The 25771-nt window shown below is 26.3% G+C and overlaps 1 protein-coding gene and 1 long non-coding RNA gene across 3 annotated transcripts in view; both read left to right on the forward strand.

Moving 5' to 3' along the window:
- The first annotated feature begins 9193 nt into the window (after positions 1–9193).
- IRSp53 (Insulin receptor substrate 53 kDa) overlaps positions 9194–25771 on the forward strand; it is a 67798-nt gene continuing 51220 nt past the window's right edge. For both annotated transcript variants that reach the window (XM_065503406.1, XM_065503407.1), the window contains exon 1: positions 9194–9338. The gene's annotated coding sequence lies outside the window, so the exon portion shown is untranslated. The remainder of the gene's footprint in view (positions 9339–25771) is intronic.
- The window catches only part of LOC135954893 (uncharacterized), a 36314-nt gene continuing 20094 nt past the window's right edge, over positions 9552–25771 (forward strand). The window contains exon 1 of the long non-coding RNA XR_010576272.1: positions 9552–9864. This is a non-coding gene — a long non-coding RNA (uncharacterized LOC135954893). The remainder of the gene's footprint in view (positions 9865–25771) is intronic.

The raw sequence follows: 25771 nt of genomic DNA on the forward strand, positions 1-25771 counted from the left end.
AAAAATTTTCATTTTCAAACTTTACAATTTGGTATTAAAAATATTTCAACAATAAATTTCTATGTTCGAAGTGTTCAAATTCAAATAAGCATCAATTCGAAACTGCAAAAAACCTGGAAAGAAACCTTACAATTTTCAATACAATATATATTCGAATATTAAAAATGAGTTATAAATTAATAAAATTCAATTTAGAATTAATATTTGAAATTTATAAACAGAAATCTCTATATTCGAAAATAAAAAAATTTCGAATATAAATTTTTTGATCGAAAATTTTAAATAAAAATCAAAATTTTCAATTTCGAAACAAAAATATTTGTTCGAAAATTTAGAAAATTTAAGTTTTCCAATTTCGAAAATAAATTTCATATTCAATTTAGTATTTTTAATAAAAATATTCAAACCTAATTTCGAATAAAATCATTCATTTTCTAAACCATAATTTTCACATTCAGAAATTCAAATTAGAATTTTCAATTTCCAATACAATTTATTAATTTCGAATCTATATTCTATATTCGAATATTAAAAATGAGTTACAAATTCAATTTTTAAATAAAAATGTTAAAATTCAATTTAGAAAATAAGTTTTCAATTTCGGCTACAAATTTTCAATTTCGACTTGATATTTTCTAAAATAAAGTGTCAAATACTTAAAATCAATTGAAATATTCAATTTGGAATAGGAATTTAATTTAAATATTCAGCCCAATTATGAATAAAATTTTTTTACTCATAATTGGCTGATTAAGTTTTGAATATAAATTTTTTATTTCGTAAAATATTCGAAAATTTAAAATAATTTGGAAAATTAAATTTCGAATAAAAATGCTCAATTTAAAATATTAATAAAAAATTAACTTCGAAAAAAATATTTAAATTTCTATGTTCAAAAATTCGAAAATAATTGGAATTTTAATAAAAAAAATTTTTAATTTCGAATAACAATTTTTAAAAATTTTCAATTTCGAATAAAAATTTCATAGATGCTCCTTAATTCAATTTAAATATAAATTTTTAGTATAATTGTCAATTTCCAATAGAAATTTGAATTCGAAAAATATTAAACATTAATATTTTTTAATAAATATTTAATAAAAATTATTAATTTTCAATGGAGATTTAAATTTTAAATAAAAGTTTAAATATCGAACAAAATATTTTTGTTGAGAATGAACGAATATTTGTACGATACACTGTATTTCTCCTGCACTTTATTTTGCATACTTGTTATGCTACTCTATATATTACTCTGTATTTGCAACTCTGTATATCTTTGAACTAACGACTTTATATTGTAAGATCGTTTGCAGTTTAATAAATGTATTTAAACCAACAGGTTATGGGCTTCATGTCGCGCGTGTTTTAAATTTTTTAAAGTGTGTTTTTTAAAGTAAAATCGCGAATCGTATAAGATGGCAAATCTTCCTGTGGGATTTTCGATGGAGCGTTTAAGAGGACGCGAGAATTTCGATGTCTGGAAGAGACAGGCTAAATCTTGCTTGGTCATCAAAGGTTGCTGGAAAATTGTTCAAACCGGTGTGGTTGATGACGGCGATGTTATTTTAAATGAACGTGCATTAGCTGAAATTACCTTGATGGTAGATCCCTGCAACTATGGACTAATTGCCGCTGCAACAACTGCGAAAGAAGCCTGGGATGCGTTGTTGCGTGCTTACGAGGATAGTGGCCTCACACGAAAAGTGGAATTATTGAAGCAGTTGGTGAACATGAAACTACGAAATTATGGTTCTGTCCAGGAGTATGTCAACGAGTTGGTAATAACTGCGATGAAGGTGAAAAACGCAGGACTCAATATAGACGACGAACTCACAGCTTCATTAATGCTTGCCGGGTTGCCGGAAGATTTTAAACCACTTGTAATGGCCGTGGAAAACTCCAAGGAATCCTTGACTGTCGACATGGTGAAAAACCTACTCCTACAGGATGCTAAATTCGACACACCAAGTGCAGAAAAGGAGGCCGTACTATATGCCAAGAATCTAAATCCAAGGAAGAAAAAATCAATCCAGTGCTACAACTGTAAGGAGTTTGGACACATTTCTAAGAATTGCCCAAACAGAAACAACAACAAGAGTAACGGTAAGCCTAACAGAAAAAATGAAAAAAGAGAAGTTTCATCAACGTTGATTGCAACGAGCATAAGCATGAATGTGTGTGCAGACACAAATGAGCGGTACAACGACAACAACAACTATATGCATTGGTATGTTGATAGTGGCGCTAGCAACCACATGATTAACAACAACAAGCATTTGTATAACGTACACAGCATAGAAGACAAGAAAGTCGTTGTTGCTAACAGGAGTGAATTGTACGTTGAATGCGCTGGCGACGTCGACTTAAGTATTTTAAGTGGAAGCAGAAAAAAAGAAGTAACGGTTAAGAACGTTGAATATGTGCCGAATTTATGTGCAAACCTTCTTTCTGTAAGGCAAATGACTATGGATGGTAAGACAGTTATTTTTGAAGGGGAAACTTGTCGTATATTGGACAACACACTTCTTACATCTGCTACAATTTACAACGAATTATACCGTATAGACAGTGAGGCACATTCAAAGCAGAATAACGTTTTTGTTGCTAAGAAAGATCTTCGTTTATGGCACAGAAGAATGGGACACATTTGTGATAACAATTTGAATGAAGTGAAGAAATCTTCTTTGGGTATTCAATTTGAGAATGGAAACAACGAGCCTTGTGTGGTTTGTGTTAAGGGTAAACAAACCAGAAGACCAATTAGAGAAGATGGAACAAGGGCCACAAAATTATTGGAACTGGTGCACTCCGATGTTGTTGGCCCACTTGATGTGAATTCTTTTTCTGGCGCTCGATTCCTGGTTACTTTTGTGGATGATTATTCCCGGAGATTGTTTGTGTACCCACTCAAGAGGAAATCTGATGTTTTCGACACATTTGTTTCTTTTAAGAAAATGGCTGAGAATCAGTGTTCAACGAAGATGAAAATTTTAAGAACCGACAATGGAGGCGAATATGTAAATGGAAATTTTCAAAGTTTTTTGAAAGACTGCGGTGTAATTCATCAAAAGACTTGCCCATATTCCCCGGAACAAAATGGCACAGCCGAGAGAATTAACAGAACCTTGATGGAACGAGTCCGATGTATGCTAATCGACAGCGGTTTAGACCATCGTTTTTGGGCCGAGGCTGCAAACACGGCATGTTATTTAATTAATAGGGTGCCTTGCCGTGGTGAGAATAGAAGTCCCGAAGAAATTTGGTCTGGTCGGCGACCTAACTTAAAGTTTCTAAAAGTTTTTGGATGCCCTGCTCTTGTACACGTACCAAAAGAAAGACGACGTAAGCTGGATAAGAAATCGATTGAATGCATCATGATGGGGTACAGTTCCGAAAGTAAGGCCTACAGATTGTTCAATCCCGATGACTATAATATAATTATAAGCCGTGATGTGGTGTTCTTGGAAGGAAGCAAGGTAAACATGGACGAGAAAAGTGAGTTTTATTATCCAGAATTACTTTTAGAATACGATAGTGTCAATTCAGGGGAGAGAGTCACCGAAGTTGAATCGACACCTGAATGCCATCCCGTTCAAATCGAATCCAACACTGAAACAGAATGTGAATCAGATAGCAGCACTTATGATGACTCTGTTGAGTGGTCGTCACCTTTAGCATCACCCCTGGAAAGTGATGGTGGTCAATGGGCTCCAAACCCATATGAGGCACAAAATATTCCTGTTGTGGAGAATGTTCGTCGGTCTGATCGTATTGCCAACAAAACTCAAGGATCGACAAATTTTTGTGCAATGCAGTATATTTCTGATGATCCAGGCACAGTGGAGGACGCAATGTCGTCAGACAACTCATGTAAATGGAAGGCTGCAATGAAGGAGGAAATAGAATCATTAATGAACAACGAAACGTGGGTGCTAACCGACTTACCACCAGGTGAAAGGGCTATAAAATCGAAGTGGGTGTTCAAAACCAAAAGGGATGATCATGGCAATCCCATACGATGGAAGGCGAGACTGGTATCTAAGGGCTTTTCACAACGTAAAGGAATCGATTATACAGAAACCTTCTCACCTGTTGTCAGATATGATTCTATTCGATATTTACTGGCGCTGGCTGTTAAGAAGGACATGTATATACACCAAATGGACGCAGTGAGCGCTTATTTAAATGGTACGCTGAAGGAGACTGTTTATATACAACAACCTGAAATGTTCGACGATGGCTCCAAAAAGGTGTGCAAGCTGCAGAAGTCAATATATGGTCTGAAACAGTCAGGTCGTGTTTGGAACGAGACAATAAACAACGAATTGCTTAAAATGGGTCTTGTGAGAGGTGAGGTCGACCAATGTGTGTATCACAAAGTAGGTGACGGTGAAATGTTGTATGTGGCTATTTATGTCGACGACGTCCTAATTTTCTCCAACAACCTAGAGGCGATAAAGTCACTGAAGTCAAAGCTAGCCAGCAGATTCGAAATGAAGGATATGGGAGAGGTATCGTCTGTGCTTGGCACGAAAATTACAAGAGGTAATGGCTTTATAAAAATAGATCAATCCCGCTATATATGGGATGTCTTGCAACGTTTTGGAATGGCTGAATGTAACCCAACCACGACTCCAATAGACTACAATCAAAAGTTGTCTGCTAGTATGTCTCCAGAAGATGATGAGTCTAAGCGGAACATGTCAGAAGTACCATATATGCAGGCAATTGGTTGCCTATTGTTTGCGGCCCAGATTACCCGACCCGATATTTGTTATGCGGTAAATTTCCTTAGTAGATTTGGGACTAATCCTGGCAGACCACACTGGGAAGCCGTTAAACGTGTAATGAGGTACTTGAAGGGTACAATCGACAAAGGCATTGTTTACAAAAAGCAAACGGAAGACGAGATAAAAGGTTTCTGTGATGCAGACTGGGCCGGAGATGTTGACGACCGCAAATCTACAACCGGCTATGTTTTTGTGTACCAATCAGGCGCTATTTCGTGGTCAACAAGGAAGCAGAAGACAGTGGCATTATCTTCGACGGAAGCCGAATTTATGTCACTAACAGCTGCTATACAGGAATCAGTTTGGCTGAAACGTCTAGAAGCTGAACTCAACCCTGATGTCAATGCAACTATGTTGCTATATTGTGACAACAAGGGGGCCTTACAAGTCGCCCTTAATAATAATTATTCACCAAGGACGAAACATGTGGACATAAAAGCTAAGTTCATACGCCAGAAAATCGATGAGAAGGAAGTCGCTTTGGAATACCTGTGCACTAACGAGATGGTTGCCGATGTATTTACTAAGGCTGTTACTCCTCAGAAATTGGACTATTTTGGAAGATGTTTTGGCCTTTATTAACTAATCCACATGTTATTTTATAATTTAAATTAATTTGAACTGAAATGTTAATTTTTAGTTTTTGATCTCTTATTTTATTAATTTAAAGAGTGCATGGGAAAATGTTTTATCTTGGAAATATTTCATTCAAGGAGAGTGTTGAGAATGAACGAATATTTGTACGATACACTGTATTTCTCCTGCACTTTATTTTGCATACTTGTTATGCTACTCTATATATTACTCTGTATTTGCAACTATGTATATCTTTGAACTAACGACTTTATATTGTAAGATCGTTTGCAGTTTAATAAATGTATTTAAACCAACAATTTTTACATTCGAAAATTCGGTAAAAGCTAAAATTTTTAATATAAATTTCCAATTTTAAATTGAGATTGAAATTTTTAATAAAAAAAAAAAATTTTCGAAAATTTTTAATTTTGAATAGAAATTTTGAAAATGGAAATTGACATTTTTAATATAAAATAAAAGTATTTAAACAAATGTTTTATTTCGAATAGTAATTAAAATTTCGAAAATAATTTTAAATTTCTAAAAAAAACTTTTCATTTTGAATTTAAATTTCAAATTTGTAAATAAATTTTGTATATATATTTTGACATAGAATTTTGTATAAAAATTTTCAATTTCGAAACAAAATTTTGAAATATACAAAGTAATTTGATATTTCGAAATAAAATTATGTTGTTCGAATATTTGAAAACAATTAAAAATTTTAAATTTCCAAAATAAATTTTAATTTTCGAATATAAATTAAAAAAAAATTTAAAAGAAATTTTATATGTATTTTAGAAAAATATATTAATTTGAAATAAAATTCTCAATTAACTGGAATAGAATTTTCAGTGTCGAATAAAGATTCGAGCCAATATTTTTCATTATAAACAAATTTTTTATTCCAAATAAAAGTTTTCAAAATTTAATTTATTAGTATGTATATTTTTTTATAATATTTGGCTTGCATTTAATATTTATTTCATATTTTTCCTTTAATTTAAATAAAATAACTTAAAAAAATAACATTTTATTGAAAAAAACCTACATACAAAATTTCAATAAAATTATAATTGATATTATTAAATAAGTGATTGATACAATTAAATGGTTAATTAATATTATTATTAAATATTATACTTATTAAAGCAAGAAAAAAACGAAAAAAAAACATTAAAAAAAGAATATTTGAAGAAAAAAAATACACAAATATATGGAAAAAGAAAAACTAAAATAAAAAAAATTGTAATAATTAAAGAAAAAAAAAAGACAAATAAAAAAAAAAACAGAAAATATATTAACAACGAGTTTGCGTGTAACAAACTTGAATAAAAAGCCAAAAAAAAAAGAGTTTTGATTAAAGAACAAGTAAGAGTGATTGAAACTTATATATCCTTTCTGTGGAGATCTCAAGCGAAGAATGGAGATTAAGTTTTTCTGTAGAGGTAGTTCAGTCGAGACCAGGGTAGACTTACGGATCCCTTTTTGGGGGTCGATAATATCTTTCTCTATTGAGTTAATATTTAATACAGTTTATATATGTATAATAAGTTTTATGTAACGAATTACGAATTCTTTCGGATGTAGACGTATTCAGATTCTTCGGGACTTCAATAATCGCCGGCGGTACGATGTATTGGTACGACGCACTAACTGGTAGATTGTCACAACTGATAGCTACGGATTTCTGGCTATGCGTTTCGTCGGCACAGGATCGGTTTATTACTACTATGATTCTACGTTCGGATGTAGACGGTTCTGGTGATGCGTATCTCGGATTCTTCGGGATTTCAATAATCGTCGGTACGATGTATTGTCACAGATTTCAGGCGACGCGTTTCGTCGGTACGGGATCGTTTTATTACTACGTTCTGTTGTAGACGGTTCTAGTGATATGTATATTGGATTTTTCGGGATTTCAATAATCGTCGGCTGTACGATGTATTGGTACGACTCACTAACTGGGCAGTTTGTCACAAGCGGTAGCTAAGGATTTCTGGTGATGCTTTTTATTGGTACAGGATCGGGTGATAACTAAAACTATTATATTTTAGGGGGACAATTAGGCGAAGCAAATCACCCCATATCGGCAATAACATGTGAAATTTATGTTCCCATGAAATATCCATTTCCCTCCAAGTGACAATTGCTATTGTGATATTCCCATGAACTTTTCATTCACAATAGTTGATTTTGTTCGTAACAGCTGTTTATTGTTTACAAAATTCCATCCAAAAATTTCACAACATGGGGAATTTTTTTCACTTGGGAAAACGGAACAGATTTCATGTGAAATGTGGGCTCGCGTTAGGGGTGATAGTGTTGAATAGTTGGCTGAAGCCTCTGCCTTGAACAGTCGGCCGAAATCCCTTTACTGAATAGACGACCAAAGTCTTTGTATTGAACAGTTGGCAGAAGCCCCTGTACTGAACAGACGACCAAAGTCTCTGCATTGAACAGTCGGTCGAAGCCTCTGTACTGAACAGATTTCCAAAGTCTCTGTATTGAACAGTCGGCGGAAGCAACTTTACTGAACATACGACCGAAGTCTTTGTATTGAACAGTTGGCCAAAGCTTCTGTTTTGAAAATTCGGCCGAAGCCCCTGTACTGAACAGACAACCGAAGCCTCTGTCTTGAACAGTCGGCCGAAGCCCCTGTACTGACCTGATTTCCGAAGTCTCTGTATTGAACAGTCGGCCGGGGCCACTTTACTGAACAGACGACCGAAGTCTTTGTATTGAACAGTCGGCCGAAGCCACTTTACTGAACAGACGACCGAAGTCTCTGCTTTGAACAGTTGGCCAAAGCTTCTGTTTTGAACAGTCGGCCGAAGCCCCTGTACTGAACAGACAACCGAAGCCTCTGTATTGAACAGTCGGCCGAAGCCACTTTACTGAACAGACGACCGAAGTCTTTGTATTGAACAGTTGACCAAAGCCTCCGTTTTGAACAGTCGGCCGAAGCCCCTGCACTGAACAGACAACTGAAGTCTCTGTATTGAACAGTTGGCAGAAGTCTCTGTCATGAACAGACGACCGAAGCACCTTTACTGAACATACAACGGAAGTTTGTATTTAACCCCCTGTCTATACTTGATAAATTTTCATCATGATAAATGTCAAAATAATTGTCAAGATAAAAAATTATCAGCAATAGTCTCCATTTATTAGTATTATTGCCTTGTTATGATAAAATTGTTAGTGCTGTTGCTTAGACAACTTTGTCTTGGCAACAAACGTCATTTATTATTATGATACATAAATATTTGTCACGTATAGACAGGGGTAAAGTACCCACAGCAATACTCAAATATTGTTTTAAAACTGATAGAAAATAAGTGACAGAGAATAATAAAATGAGAGCCATTTCTAAAATGTTTAAATTTGTATAAAAAAATATTTTAGTTTCTTTAAAAATAATTGGGAAAATGACCCCTTAATTTGTCTTTAGGTAATAAAGTTTAGGTGTTTGTTTGTTTGTCTATTAAAAAAAGCTTTTTTCTAAAAGCTTTTCTTTGAGGTTTTCTTACTAACATAAGTTTTTGTTCAAGAAATAGCTGTAATTTATGAAATATTTAGTAAAAGCATTAAGAACAGCTTTTCTTAATTAATGTGTGGATAAGTTAAGAGAGCACACTAAAGCTTTTTTAAATATACAAAGCAGTTACTTTGTTTTCATTTCAAATAAAGGCTTTTTTTTAGCTTACAATGAGATCTTTAAGTTTCACACATACTCAGTTGGATATTGGTTGTTGTTGTTATTTTGTTTTTTGTTGCTTTTGGCCTCTTCTTGAGTAAAATCTAACAGCCAACAGTTGAGTTACGGTCTTCTTAGCGAGTGGTTGTCTAGAACGCGTGTTAATTATTTCGTTTTTTTCTTTCCACGGTTTTTGTGGGATAAAATTGCAAAAACAAATAGAAACAGAAAAAAATTGTTTTAAAACTTGTGCAAAAAAAATTCAAAACGTAATAATTGTTTTTTTATATTTATTTCAAGTTAGAGTTGAGAATTCTATAATAAAAGTTTACGCAATCAAAAAATTAAAGTTGTAAAAGGAAAAAAACAAGATTTTTTGTGGAGAAAAAAATTAAAAAAAAAATTATTTTTAAATAATAATTTAAAACAAAATATTGAAAAAAAAATAAAAGAAAACTAAAAGATTATGAATTTAACTAAGAGAATTTAAAAGATTTTGACAAAATATAGTTCAATTCCAATAAGTGCTTTAACATTTTAAGGTGTTTCTATTTCGTTGCTGTTCTAGGGGCTCCATTTTATACCTTCTAATCCGATTTGCGTGCATTGAACTACTTTTGAGGTGTGTGTGCGTTTTGAAATTGAGAGTGTGTATGTGTGTCTTAAGTTTTAATAACTATATTATTCTTTTAATTGTTAAATTATGACTGTAATTACCGTAAAGTAACAAAATAAATAAAAAATCACCCCAACATAACTACATACACCACTTAAACGTTTATGGGATTACAAAAGGTAAGTTTTAAACATTTATTACTTTATTATTATTATTAAAAAAAACTTTAATTTAATTAACATTTGTAAGAAATTTTATTCAATACTCAAATCAAATTTAAATAATTTCAACTACAAATGTTGCCCAACAAGTGCTGCAAACTGTTATGAATATAATTTATGATTTTTTATGCAATTTGCTTTATTTAACATTAAAGCCAAGTTTTTTTACAGCTGCAATTTTTATTTATTTTTTTTTTGTTTATAATTAAAGTTTAAATAAACCTTGCTTTAAAGTTTAGATCTTAAACTTTGAACACAACAACAACAAAAATCTAACAGCATGATAAATTTATTTTTATTTTACAGTATAACTTTAAGGCAAGCTTTTGTAATAAAAATCACATTTTTCATTTGTTTACAAAATTGAATTAGGTTATGAAAACCGAAAATATTTTTTTATTATTTAATAGCTAATAGCTAAAACTATTTAAAAATCTTTAAAGTTTTTCAAAATTTTAATATATAGTTTTTTAAAACTTAAACAAAAATCAAAAGTTTTAAATCAATAGATTAAACTTATCATTAATTTCATTTGTTTAAAACATTTATTTAGTATTTGAAAATCGAAAATATTTTTTTATAATTTAATAGCTAATGCCTTAAGCTATTAAAATACCTTTAAAGTTTTTCAAAATTTTAATATATATTTTTTTAAAACTTAAACAAAAATCAGAAGTTTTAAATCAATTGAAAATTTTTTTAACTATTTTCATTGGTTTACAAAATTTATTTAGGATTTGAAATTGCAAAATCTTTTTTATAGTTTAATAGCTAATAGCTCAAACTATTTAAAAATTATTAAAGTTTTTCAAAATTTTAATATGTATTTCTTTAAAATTTAAACAAAAATCATAAGTTTTATATCAATGGAATGAATTTTTCACTAATTTCATTTGCTTACAAAATTGAGTTAGAATTTGAAAACCGAAAATATTTTTTTTATAATTTAATAGCTAATGCCTTAAGCTATTAAAATACCTTTAAAGTTTTTCAAAATTTTAATATATATTTTTTTAAAACTTAAACAAAAATCATAAGTTTTAAATCAATTGAAAAAATGTTTAACTATTTTCATTGGTTTACAAAATTTATTTAGGATTTGAAATTGCAAAGTCTTTTTTATAGTTTAATAGCTAATAGCTCAAACTATTTAAAAATTATTAAAGTTTTTCAAAATTTTAATATGTATTTCTTTAAAATTTAAACAAAAATCATAAGTTTTATATCAATGGAATGAATTTTTCACTAATTTCATTTGTTTACAAAATTGAGTTAGAATTTGAAAACCGAAAATATTTTTTTATAATTTAATAGCTAACAGCTAAAACTATTTAAAAAATATTAAAGTTTTTCAAAATTTTAATATATATTTTTTTAAAACTTAAACAAAAATCATAAGTTTTAAATCAATTAAAAAAAATTTTTAACATTTTCATTTGTTTACAAAATTGAGTTAGAATTTGAAAACCGAAAATATTTTTTTATAATTTAATAGCTAACAGCTAAAACTATTTAAAAAATATTAAAGTTTTTCAAAATTTTAATATATATTTTTTTAAAACTTAAACAAAATTCATAAGTTTTAAATCAATGGAATACATTTTTCAATATTTTCATTTGTTTACAAAATTGAGTTAGAATTTGAAAACCGAAAATATTTTTTTATAATTTAATAGCTAACAGCTAAAACTATTTAAAAAATATTAAAGTTTTTCAAAATTTTAATATATATTTTTTTAAAACTTAAACAAAATTCATAAGTTTTAAATCAATTAAAAAAATTTTTTAACATTTTCATTTGTTTACAAAATTGAGTTAGAATTTGAAAACCGAAAATATTTTTTTATAATTTAATAGCTAACAGCTAAAACTATTTAAAAAATATTAAAGTTTTTCAAAATTTTAATATATATTTTTTTAAAACTTAAACAAAAATCATAAGTTTTAAATCAATTGAAAAAATGTTTAACTATTTTCATTTGTTTAAAAAATTTATTTAGGATTTGAAAAGCGAAAATATTTTTTTATTATTTAATAGCTAACCGCTAAAACTATTTAAAGATTATTAAAGTTTTTCAAAATTTTAATATATATTTTTTTAAAACTTAAACAAAAATCATAAGTTTTATATCAATGGAATGAATTTTTCACTAATTTCTTTTGCTTACAAAATTGAGTTAGGTTATGAAAACCGAAAATATTTTTTTATAATTTAATAGCTAATGCCTGAAGTTATTAAAATACCTTTAAAGTTTTTCAAAATTTTAATATATATTTTTTAAAACTTAAACAAAAATCAGAAGTTTTAAATCAATTGAAAAATTTTTTAACTATTTTCATATGTTTACAAAATTTATTTAGGATTTGAAGTTGCAAAATCTTTTTTATAGTTTAATAGCTAATAGCTCAAACTATTTAAAAATTATTAAAGTTTTTCAAAATTTTAATATGTATTTCTTTAAAACTTAAACAAAAATCAGAAGTTTTAAATTAATTGAAAGAATTTGCCACTATTTTCATTGTTTACAAAATTGATTTAGGATTTAAAACTCGGAAATATTTTTCTATAATTTAATAGCTAATAGGTCAAACTATTAAAAAATTATTAAAGTTTTTCAAAATTTGAATATGTATTTCTTTAAAACTTAAACAAAAATCATAAGTTTTAAGTCAATTGAATAAATTTATCACTAATTTCATTTGTTTACAAAATTGAGTTAGGTTATGAAAACCGTAAATATTTTTTTATAATTTAATAGCTAATGCCTTAAGCTATTAAAATACCTTTAAAGTTTTTCAAAATTTTAATATATATTTTTTAAAACTTAAACAAAAATCAGAAGTTTTAAATCAATTGAAAAATTTTTTAACTATTTTCATTTGTTTACAAAATTGAGTTAGGTTATGAAACGCGAAATTATTTTTTTATAATTTAATAGCTAATAGCTAAAACTATTTAAAAATCTTAAAAGTTTTTCAAAATGTTAATATATACTTTTTTAAAACTTAAACAAAACTCAAAAGTTTTAAATCAATTGAAAAAATGTTTAACTATTTTCATTGGTTTACAAAATTGAGTTAGGATTTGAATACCGAAAATATTTTTTTTATAATTTAATAGCTAATAGCTAAAACTAATTAAAAATTATTAAAGTTTTTCAAAACTTGAATATATATATTTTTTAAAACTTAAACAAAAATCATAAGTTTTAAATCAATTGAATAAATTTATCACTAATTTAATTTGTTTAAAAAATTTATTTAGGATTTGAAAAGCGAAAATATTTTTTTATAATTTAATAGCTAATTCCAGAAGCTATTAAAATACATTTAAAATTTTTAAAAATTTTAATATATATTTTTTAAAAACTCAACCAAAAATTTTATTGGGTAGAAAAATGCGATACTTTTCCAAATTTTTAAATTTTATTTTGAAACATTTCTACAATATAAATTTATTAAAAGTATCGGCCATTGTTAGCTATGACCTTTGCCCATCTTTCTGGCATTATAAGGATTTCGAGTCAAAAGATGAGCACAGCAATGAATGAATCAAGCCATTTTCATTAAACTTTGAAAAAAAAATTTTTGGTTTTATTAAAATTTCTTATATTTCAAGGAAATTGTTTAATATTTTATTATAGTTTAATAGGTTTAGGCAAAATGTACTTAAATAATAAAAAAAATTTTATATTTGTTAATACATATTTGTTTAATGCGATTACAAACTTTTAAAGTTTGTTTTCCTAAAAGTTCATATTTTAAAATTTAACAAAATTTTGTTTTAGGGCTAAAAGTTTATAATATTTTATAGTTGTGTTAAAGCTAAAGGCATGGTCTTTCAAAAAAGTTATTAATTGAATAAATTATTTAATATATATTTTTTTTTATATAACCCCAAACTTGTATAATTTTTTTGCCAAAAATATCAGATTTTCAAATTTAAAAAAAATTATGTTAATAAACAAAAACTTATAATATTTTTTAATTAACTTTTAGACAAATTAAAGAACTTTCAATAATAATTATAATTGACTAAATTATTTATTATATATTATTTTAATATAAACCCAAACTTTTATAAATTTTTAACCAAAAAACTCATATTTTCAAATTTAATTATAATAAAGTTTATAAACAAAATATTACAATATTTTGTAATTATCTTATAGCTAATAATAAGGACTTTTAAAAACCTTAAAAATAGTTTTAATATTTTAGTATATATTTTATTTATAAACTATTGAACTTTAGTAATATTTTGTCAGGTTTTTAACTAACTTTTTAACACTCCCTCTTTTAACATTTTGTATTGTTGTGGATGTTTTAATCTAAAATTACTTTTCTTTAACATCTATATTTAAAATCCTGATAAATTCTTTAATAGAAATTATATGGTAACCCAACATTCTAAACGCTTTTATGTGCTAGATGACTTACAAAAGATAACAAAAAAACTTTTACACTAGACTTTCAAACTAATTTCTTATAAAAAGTCATGTATTTTCTCTTATCTCTGCTAAAAACCCAATTTTAAAATTGTTATAACAAACAATTACCAGCACAAGTTTTTAGCCATTAAGCTAAAACTACCAGCAGACATAAGAAACATTCTTAAACTTTAAATTGTATTAGATTTTTCAAAAAGATTTACTACCCAATAGCCGCCAATCACCCCAATGAACAGAAAATACAATGAATTAGAAAAAAAAATTATTAAAATTCCTAAGAACCACATACATTTATACATATTTACCAGCTTTAGCCAGCAAAAATTATAAGAAATACATATAAAAAACACGCCTTTTAAAATTACAATTTTTTTTTGTCTAAAATTACACTTACAAATCTTTAAGATTGTGGAACAACAACAACAATACTGGTTACTCTAACAACAACAACAATATTTACTATAATGTATAGTTGTACATACTACAGCTACTACTAGCTAGTACTTATACTCGTAGTATAGTAAGTATAGTTAGTGTAAATGTACTATACATACATATGCTGTATATTGTTTGTTTTTTTGTTGTCTGTACATAGTTGGCAAAAGTCATTATTAATTGCAAATCTAAAAGTTTAGAGTTAGAGTCAGAGTATTAGAAAAAAAGGCAACAACATTAAAAACAATACGAAATTGTTTAAACTTTATATTGTACAAGTAAATAATATTTATTTTTAAGCCATGATACCATACTCTTACACATGTGGAGTTTAAACAAAAAAAAATCTAACAAATAAAATCATGTTGTTTTTTTTTAGATTTTTTCTAACAAAAGACAGTGATTTTTCTATAGAAAAATAGCATAAAAAAGTACTTTTTTTAATATTTGTATCAAAAAGGCTAAAACAAACTATTTTATGTCTTTTTATACAGATATTAGAGATTTTTAGCAAAAAGTACTTTGGTACTAAAAAAGTACTTTTTGGGAAAAAAAGTACTTTTTAGAAAATCTCTTTTATTTTAAGCAAACTAAAAAGAAAAATGTACTAAAAATAATTATTTTTGGAAAAAAGTACTTTTTTGTAAAAATCTTAAATATTCGCAATTATTCAAAAGGTACTTTTTGGTAAAAAAGTACTTTTTTCCAAAAAAAATTCTAAGAAGAAAAATTAGTTAGAAAATTGGTGAAAAATAATATGGTACGCAAAACTAAGTACCCTAAAGTACTAAAGTAGTTTAGTACTTCTTAAGTTAGTGATAAATTTTTTATCTTTTTTAAAGAATTTTGAATATTTATACCATTTAATACCTTTTACCCTGTATTTTATCACTTAATTGCATTTCTCTGCTGGGCTAACTAAACTAAACCAATTTTGTTTTGGAGCCCTAAGGCCACCATTTGAACGTTTGAGTTAATTATCGAATGTCAAAAAAAAAACTTTCGCATATTTGTGTTAAAAATGTTAGAGCAAAAAAATAAAACACAAAAATATTGATTACTTTTCTTTGGCTGCTAACAAAAAAAAAAGTTTGCTTTAATATTCAGTTAAAATAAGAGCATTTTCTGGGTTGAGAAAAAATAAATTACTTTTTTTTTACATTTAACGAGATTTACAAATTTACTTTCAATTTTAAATGGAGTTGTATTTTTGCATTGTTTGGCTCTTGTTGCAATATATCCACACATATTTTTTTGAAACTTATATGAATCGAAAAAATGTGTGTATCATTTCATTTTGCTCTCGATTTCTTATTGGCAAATTTGTTAATCAGCTTAAAAATACAAATTCAGGTTAAAAGAGCAATGTTTGATTTTGTTCGTGGCATAAATGCAAACCAACAAAAAAAACAACAACAACTTTTCAAAACAAATTGCATTATAATGGAAAATTGAGGTTTTCAGGTGAAATTTTCAAATAAAAAAAAAAATCAATAATATGTTTAGGTATTTAGACAAACATAAATATCTATTATGAAATTAATTAAACTTGTTAATTGCTGTTAGTTTCTTTAACAAATTAATATTATGAACAATACCATAATTAAACCATTTGCTTTGCATCAATAATATTTTTATACCCTCCACCACCATAAGTGGTGAATGAGGGTATATATAAGTTTGTCATTCCGTGTGTAACATTGAGAAATATTCATCTGCGACCCAACAAAGTATATATATTATTGATCCTTATGAAATTTTAAGTCTATTTAGCCATGTCCGTCTGTCTGTCCGTCTGTCTGTCTGTCTGTCTGTGTAAAACACGCTCACGTCCAAAATAGGCAAACAAAATGGTTAAACTTGCAAGAAAAATGTTTATTATTGTCCTAAGCAGTTTGGTATTGAAAATCAGCGAAATCGGTACAGTGGAACCAAAGTTATGAATGAAAATGTGGGACAACCTCAAAAAAAAATTGATAATTTTCATATATTTTTGGACATTTTTTGTAAATATATTGCAGGTAATATCATCAAATTTTGCACTCGTTACTTTTATGATAAAAGGAGTAACTCTGGTTAAAATTATAAGAATCGGTCCAAGATTTCTCCTAGCCCCCATACAAATTTCTTCCCGAAATATGGTTATATGGTCTATAAATGCCTACAGAATATGAATATCCACATGAAATTCAGCGAAAATAAGTTTCGTGATAAAAGAAATTATATTACAAAATTTTTCGTGGATCGGCCCATATTTGACCATAGCCCCCATATAAAGTACACTTCCGAAAATCTATTAAATAAGCATAAATGTCTTATAAATATCGCTATCAAGTTGAAATTCGACACGAATAATCCCCATATATACCAAAATCGCTGTACCTAATTCTATGAAAATCGGCCGATAATTGGTTATAGCTCCCATATAAGGACCACTTCCGAAAAACACAATAACCTACATAAATATCTAAAAAATATCAATATCAAAACAAAATTTCACACACATCCATAGTTTATATTTAGAAATCATACTACTGGATTTTGTGAATATCGGTCCATATTTGACCATAGCTCCCATATAAGGTCCACTTCCAAAAATCAGTTAAGTACTCATAAATCTCTTATAAATTTATCATGCTAAAATTCGACAAAATTTATACTCATATATATAGATATCACTGTACCAAATTTTATGCAGATTGGCCGATAATTGGTCATAGCTCCCCTATAAGGCCCATTTCCGAAAAAAGATATTAACCTTAAAAAGTATTAAAAACATATCGATATCAAAATGAAATTACGCACAGATCCAGTAATTTGAATCCAGTAATCATACTTCTGGATTTTGTGAATATCGGTCCATATTTAACCATAGCTCCCATATAAGGTCCACTCCCGAAAATCACTAATATCCTCATAAATTTCTTACAAATATAGTTATCAGGTTGAAATTCAAAACAAATTTATTCAATATATACAAAAATCGATGTATAAAATTTTATGATGATAGGCCCATAATTGGTCATAACCTCCATATAAGAACTACTTCAGGAAAACACATTACCCTGCACAAATATCCATAAAAATCTACACTCAACCAAAATTTTACACCGATGAGTAATTTGTATCCAATAATCGTACTACAAGATTTTTTAAATATTGGTGCATAATTCGGCATAGCTTCCACATAAGATCCATTCTTGTTAATAGCGTTGTTTATATGAAATTCTACAAAAATAGCCCTTAAATACTTAGGACCATAATAGGTCATAGCATCCATATATTAAATAAAAATAGTATACAGATCAGTAATTTGTATTCAAAAATCATAATACTGAATTTTGTGAATATTGGCCCATAATTGGCACCAGCTCTCATATAAATACATAAAAATCACGTTAAAATATTTTATAACAATCGAACGATAATAGGTCATAGCTAACACATAAGTCCCACAACCAAATATTTTGAAATTTGTCTAAATATATTTGTATACCCTTTTTATACCCTCCACCACCATAAGTGGTGAATGAGGGTATATATAAGTTTGTCATTCCGTGTGTAACATTGAGAAATATTCATCTGAGACCCAACAAAGTATATATATTATTGATCCTTATGAAATTCTAAGTCGATTGAGCCATGTCCGTCTGTCTGTCCGTCTGTCCGTCTGTCCGTCTGTGTAAAACACGCTCACATCCAAAATACGCAAACAAACTTAGTAGAGTTGCAAGAAGAATGTTTATTATTGTCCTAAGCAGTTTGGTATTGAAAATCAGCGAAATCGGTACAGTGGAACCAAAGTTATGAATGAAAATGTGGGACAACCTCAAAAAAAAATTGATAATTTTCACATATTTTTGGAAATTTTTTGTAAATATATTGCAGCTAATATCATAAAATTTTGCACTCGTTACTTTTATGATAAAAGGAGTAACTCTGGTGAAAACTATAAGAATCGGTCCATGATTTCTCCTAGCCCCCATACAAATTTCTTCCCGAAATATGGTTCTATGGTCTATAAATGCCTACAAAACAGGAATATCCACATGAAATTCAGCACAAATAAGTCTCGTGGTAAAAGAAATTATATTACAAAATTTTTCGTGGATCGGCCCATATTTGACCATAGCCCCCATATAAAGTACACTTCCGAAAATCTCTTAAATAAGCATAAATGTCTTATAAATATCGCTATCAAAATGAAATTCGACATGAATAATCCCCATATATACCAAAATCGTTGTACCTAATTCTATGAAGATCGGCCGATAATTGGTTATAGCTCCCATATAAGGACCACTTCCGGAAAACACAATAACCTACATAAATATCTAAAAAATATCAATATCAAAACAAAATTTCACACACATCCATAGTTTATAATTAGAAATCATACTACTGAATTTTGTGAATATCGGTCCATATTTGACCATAGCTCCCATATAAGGTCCACTTCCAAGAATCAGTTAAGTACTCATAAATCTCTTATAAATACATTTATCATGCTAAAATTCCACACAAATTATACTCATATATATAGATATCACTGTTCCAAATTTTATGCAGATTGGCCGATAATTGGTCATAGCTCCCCTATAAGGCCCATTCCGAAAAAAGATATTAACCTTTAAAAGTATTAAAAACATATCGATATCAAAATGAAATAACGCACATATCAATAATTTGTATCCAGTAATCATACTTCTGGATTTTGTGAATATCGGTCCATATTTAACCAAAGCTCCTATATAAGGTCCACTCCCGAAAATCTCTAAAATCCTCATAAATTTCTTACAAATATAGTTATCAGGTTGAAATTCGAAACAAATTTATTCAATATATACAAAAATCGATGTTCCAAATTTTATGATGATAGGCCCATAATTGGTCATAACCTCCATATAAGAACCACTTCAGGAAAACACATTAACATGCACAAATATCCAAAAAAAATCTATACTGAACCAAAATTTTACACCGATCAGTAATTTGTATCCAAGAATCGTACTACAAGATTTTTTAAATAGTGGTCCATAATTCGGCATAGCTCCCATATAAGGTCCACTCTTGAAATTCTACAAAAATAGCCCTTAAATACTTAGGACCATAATAGGTCATAGCATTAATATATTAAACCAAAATAGTACACAGATCAGTAATTTGTATTCAAAAATCATAATACTGAATTATGTGAATATTGGTCCATAATTGGCCACAGCTCTCATATAAATACATAAAAGTCACGTAAAAATATTTTATGACAATCGAATCATAATAGGTCATAGCTCCCATATAAGTCCCACAACCAAATATTTTGAAATTTGTCTAAATATATTTGTATAACCTTTTTTATACTCTGTTTCTTCACTTGAGGTTAAAAAGGAAAAATGTTGATCCAAAGGTAATAACTAATTATTAAGTATATAAATTGTTCTAATAGGAATTTCAATTATAAATTTCAGAATTAGATAAATTTTTTTGTATATTTGAAATAAAATATGTTCTTCGTAAACTAGTCTTTCTAACAATTGTTATATTTTTTCAGTTGTTATACCATCATATTTAGGTGGAGGGTATTTAAGATTCGGCACGGCCGAATATAGTACTCTTACTTGTTTTATTTTCACTTTCACTTACAAATTTGCCACTCAACTCTCAACTCAATTTGCATCATTAACCAATACACAAGAAACCATGAATTAAGTGGTGTGTTGATGGGGCATGTATGCAGGCAGGTCTGCATAATGTTGCACATATGAACACACATATTCATTATTGCTATCCCCTTGGTTTTTTTTTAACATACTCAAGTGCCCTGATGTTTGTGTCTTCAAATACAAAAAATAAAATTTTTTTTTACTCGTTAAAAAGTTGCCTCAAATTTTTGAACGAAACAACTTAAAAATCGTTGGAAAAAAGTCTATACTTACCTTTTGCATATTAAATAGCAATTGCAGAACGCATTTGTTGAAGAAACACATGTTTGTACAACAAACAGATTTCAATTTCATTTAAAATGTCTAAATTATATGAAAAAAAATTGCATAGCAATAATGAAATTTGTATGAAGATAACCATGGCTTTATAAAACTCTACGCAAAATGATAATTTTTGAAAGGTAGTACTATTTTGAAAAAAGTAGTATTTTTTGAAAAAGTAGTATTTTAAAAAAAAAAAACTTTTTTGAAAAAAGTAGTATTTTTGAAAAAGTAGTATTTTTGGAAAAAAGTAGTATTTTTGAAAAAGTAGTATTTTTTGAAAAAAAAAACTTTTTTGAAAAAAGTAGTATTTTTGAAAAAAGTAGTAAGAAGATAACCATGGCTTTATAAAACTCTACGCAAAATGATAATTTTTGAAAGGTAGTACTTTTTTGAAAAAAGTAGTATTTTTGAAAAAGTAGTATTTTTTGAAAAAAAAACTTTTTTGAAAAAGTAGTATTTTTCGAAAAAAAAACTTTTTTGAAAAAGTAGTATTTTTTGAAAAAAAAACCTTTTTGAAAAAAGTAGTATTTTTGAAAAAGTAGTATTTTTTGAAAAAAAAACTTTTTTGAAAAAAGTAGTATTTTTGAAAAAGTAGTAGTTTTGAAAAAGTAGTATTTTTTGAAAAAAAAAACCTTTTTGAAAAAAGTAGTATTTTTGAAAAAGTAGTATTTTTTGAAAAAAGTAGTATTTTTGAAAAAGTAATATTTTTTGAAAAAAAAAACTTTTTTAAAAAACAGGTTATTTTTTTATAAAATTATTGTTTTTGAAAAAGTACTTTTTTAAAAAAGTAATATTTTTTTAAAAAGTAGTAACTTTGCTATATGCTATATTTTTACTATGTATTTCATAAAATGGTATTTTTTATAAAATTATTATTTTTTCTAAGTATGTACTTTTTTTTAAAAAAAGTAATATTTTTTGAAAAAGTAGTATTTTTGAAAAAATATTTTTTTAAAAACATAAACAGTATTTTTTTTTAAATTATTGTATTTGCAAAATTACTTTTTTAAAAATGTAGTATTTTTTGAAAAAGTACTTTTTTTTTAAAAAGAATTATTTAATAAAAATTTACTTTTTTATGAGAATTTTTTGTTGTTGTAAAATTAAATAGTTTTTAAAAAGTACTTTTTTAAAAGCATTAGTAATTTTTAAAAAGTAGTAGTTTTTAAAAAATTACTTTTTTTTTATAAAATTTAGTATTTTTTACAAATAACTTTTTTATAAGATTTTAAAAGTACATTTTCTACTACTTTTTTAAAAAGTAGTATTTTTCAAAAAAGTACTTTAAAACAAGTACAAGTTGCTATTTCTAAAAATGTAATTTATTTATTTTTTTGTAATATTAAACTGTTTTTAAAAAGTACTTTTTTAAAAGCATTAGTAATTTTTAAAAAGTAGTAGTTTTTAAAAAATTACTTTTTCTTTATAAAATTTAGTATTTTTACAAATAACTTTTTTCAAGATTTCCAAAGTGCATTTTCTACTACTTTTTTAAAACGTAGTATTTTTCAAAAAAGTACTTTAAAACAAGTACAAGTAGCTATTTTTAAAAATGTAATTTATTTATTTTTTTGTAATATTAAACTGTTTTTAAAAAGTACTTTTTTAAAAGCATTAGTAATTTTTAAAAGGTAGTAGTTTTTAAAAAATTACTTTTTTTTTCATAAAATTTAGTATTTTTACAAATAACTTTTTTCAAGATTTTCAAAATACATTTTCTACTACTTTTTTAAAAAGTAGTATTTTTCAAAAAGTACTTTAAAACAAGTAGCTATTTTTAAAAATGTTTATTTATTTATTTATTTTTTTTTGAAACATTAAACTGTCTCAAAAAGTACTTTTTTAAAAGCATTAGTAATTTTTAAAAAGGTAGTACATATTTTTTAAAAAGTAGTAGTTCTTAAAAAAGTACTTTTTTTTATAAAATTTAGTATTTTTTACAAATAATTTTTTTCAAGATTTTCAAAGTACATTTTTTTAGAAAATTTTTTATTTCAAGATTTTCAAAGTACATTTTCTACTACTTTTTTAAAAAGTAGTATTTTTCAAAAAGTACTTTAAAACAAGTACAAGTAGCTATTTTTCAAAATGTACTTTATTTTTTTTTGTAACATTAAACTGTTTTCAAAAAGTACTTTTTTAAAAGCATTAGTAATTTTAAAAAAAGTAGTACATATTTTTTTTAAAAAGTAGTAGTTTTTAAAAAAATTTTGTATTTTTAACAACTAATTTTTATCCAAATTTTCAAAGTACATTTTCTACTACTTTTTTTAAAAAGTAGTATTTTTAAAAAAGTACTTTTTGGAAAACAGTTTTTCAACTTTTTCTCAAAACTATTTTTTAAAGTTTGTCAAAATACTTTTTATACTACTTTACTAAAAATAAGTATGTACTTTTAAGTTTTTTAAAAAACTACTTTTTTTTGTTAAACGGTAATATTTCGAAAAAAGTATTATTATATGAAAAGGTAGTAGTTTTAGCATTAATACATTTTCTCAAAATTTTTTGTTTTATAAAATGTAGTATTTTTTTTAAAAAAGTACTTTTTTGCAAAATACTACTTTTTAAAAAAGTAGTAGTAGTTTTGTCTAAGATTTAATATTTGTACAAATCATGCTTACAAACTGCCAGGTAGGGTGTATATTTTTTAACATTAAAACAACCTTTCGCTGTCATTTATTTAAACAGACATTTGACTTTAACACATTCTGGGAAGTTGATGTTTGTTTTTTTTTTAAACCAAGATTTCTCCCGCTATTTTGGCCATTAGGCAAAAAACCACTCTTATAACCAACAAAAACAAGTGTTTACCATAAACTAAGTAAATAATATTGAAAAACATCCGTTTTCAAATAATATATTTAAACATATTCCCGGCTAATACTTTATTTCTAACGATTTGTTTATTGAACATTATTTCAGCCAAAACACACAAAAACAAAAACAATTATTTTGTTTAATTACATTTGAATTCTTGGAAAAAATATAAAATATTGAATAAATTTTGTGTTTGTAAATACAAGTTTCAAACTGTCATTATATGCAGCAACTGCCTGGATGACCTTGGCAAATACCTTTCAAACTGACTCAGTCTGACATACATATTATATAGACGGCAGTTACACAGATTCTCTTTGAATACTCTAACACTGCAACAGAATCTAAGTAATTGTCTTTCTTTGAAAATCTTTTAAAACTTTTGTAGTAGAGGATTTTTTTCATATGAACATCGCATTTGTTTTTGAAATGTTGTTTACAATATTTAGAATTCTTTTATTGTTGAAGCATTTAGCGAAAAATGTACGCAAACATGTTGAAGATTTTTTATTATAAATATTTATTTATATTGTTTAAATGGCAATAAATTTTGTATTAGAGAATGATGAATGTTGGAATAAAATTTAATGCGCATGTGCAGCGCTGATTTAAGGTTTGTTTTGGAAGAAAATAATAAATATTTACTTTTGTAATTAAATAAAATTTATTATAATATCATGATAACTAGCTGCAATGCAATTATAATCTATTATAATGTTTTATAATACAATTATAATTAGTTATAATGAATTATAATGCAATTATAATATGTTGTAATGTATTATAATGCAATTATAATATGTTATGATATATTATAATGCAATTATAATAAGCTGTAATGTATTATAATGCAATTATAATTGGTTATAATGTATTACAATGCAATTATAATATGTTATAATGTATAATACTGCAATTATAATTAGTTATAATGAATTATACTGCAATTATAATTGGTTATAATATATTATAATGCAATTATAATTAGTTATAATGTATTATAATGCAATTATAATCGATTATAAAGTGTTATAGTGCAATTATAATTGGTTATAATGTATTATAATGCAATTATAATTTGTTATAATGTATAATACTGCAATTATAATTAGTTATAATGAATTATACTGCAATTATAATTGGTTATAATGAATTAAAATATGTTGTAATGTATTATAATGATTATATAATTGGTTGTAATGTTTTATACTGCAATTATAATTGGTTAGAATGTATTATAATGCAATTATAATTCGTTATAATGAATTATAATGCAATTATAATATGTTGTAATGTATTATAATGTTATTATAATTGGTTATAATGCATTATAATACAATTATAATATGTCATAATGTATTATAATGCGATTATAATTAGTTATAATGAATTATTGTACCATTATAATTTGTTATAGTTTATTATAATGTGATTATAATTGGCTATAATATATTATAATGTAATTATAAATGGTTATGATGTATTATAATGCAATTATAATTTATTATAATGTATTATAATGCGATTATAATATGTTATAATGTATTATGGTGCAATTATAAAGTGTTATAATAATTCATAATGCAATTATAATGGGTTATAATAAATTATAATGCAATTAAAATTAGTTATAATGTACTATAATGCAATTTTAATGGGTTGTAATGTATTATAATGTAATTATAATTGGTTACAATGTATTATAATGTAATTATAAATGGTTATAATATATTATAATGCAATTATAATTGGTTATATTGTATTATAATACCATTATGATTTGTTATAATGTATTATAATGATATTATAATAAGTTATAATGTAATATAATACAATTATAATTGGTTATAATGTATTATAATGCAATTATAAATGGTTATAATATATTATAATGCAATTATAATTTGTTATAATGAATTATAGTGTAATTATAATTAGTTATAATCATCTGATAATGCAATTATAATTGGTTATAAAGTATTACAATGAAATATAATTGGTTATAATATGTTATAATGCAATTACAATTAGCTATAATTTATTATAATGTAATTATAATTAGTTACAGTGTATTATAATGTAATTATAAATGGTTACAATGAATTATTGTGCAATTATAATTAGTTATAATACAATTATAATATGTTATAATGAATTATAATATGTTATAATGAATTA

The sequence above is a fragment of the Calliphora vicina genome, chromosome 3 (genome assembly GCF_958450345.1).
Source record: "Calliphora vicina chromosome 3, idCalVici1.1, whole genome shotgun sequence".
NCBI classification, from domain to species: Eukaryota; Metazoa; Arthropoda; class Insecta; order Diptera; family Calliphoridae; genus Calliphora; species Calliphora vicina.